This window comes from Clupea harengus, chromosome 21 (assembly GCF_900700415.2).
Source record: "Clupea harengus chromosome 21, Ch_v2.0.2, whole genome shotgun sequence".
In the NCBI taxonomy this organism is placed as follows: domain Eukaryota; kingdom Metazoa; phylum Chordata; class Actinopteri; order Clupeiformes; family Clupeidae; genus Clupea; species Clupea harengus.
In genome coordinates, this window is record NC_045172.1 from 24228749 (window position 1) to 24229283 (window position 535).

Here is a 535-nt window from a genome sequence, read left to right on the forward strand (position 1 = left end):
TCAAACAGCTCTTTGTGTTTGCACTGGCATAAGAACCTTCTTCACGAAGAAGACTACCTCAGACAGCTCTTTGTGAGAGATTTATGTAGAATGTGATCTAGCTGCGTGATATAGCTGCGTGTTCTGATTGCATGTTCTAGCTGCATGTTCTGGTTGCGTGTTCTGGTTGCGTGTTCTAGCTGCGTGATATAGTTGCGTGTTATGGAAAGAAACATGTAGACGAGGGAATGAAAAGTACCAAGTAGATTTTTAATAGTTTCGCGTTTTCATTTAGTTGCCAACCACAACTTTCGTCTCATTTTGTTTTAGGAAATTGCATCAGAATCTACAAAATAAGATTAAGTACAGTGTAAAAAAAAATGAAATAAAATTATTCAAATAAACATCAAATAGTCACACAATATGGTGCAGGGTATCTCAGACAAAACACCCCTTTGTTTCAATGGGAAAAGGAACAATGACAAAACACAAAACAATCAAACAATATTTACAGGAAGTATTAGGCTATTTACATTAAGGCTTCTTAGGTACATGA

General features: G+C 36.1%; 1 protein-coding gene across 2 annotated transcripts in view; it reads right to left on the reverse strand.

The window, feature by feature from the left end:
• Positions 1–228: 228 nt before the first annotated feature.
• The window catches only part of klf5a (Kruppel-like factor 5a), a 9887-nt gene continuing 9580 nt past the window's right edge, over positions 229–535 (reverse strand). For both annotated transcript variants that reach the window (XM_012841583.3, XM_042702831.1), the window contains exon 4: positions 229–535. This exon is cut by the window's right edge and continues 2530 nt beyond it. The gene's annotated coding sequence lies outside the window, so the exon portion shown is untranslated.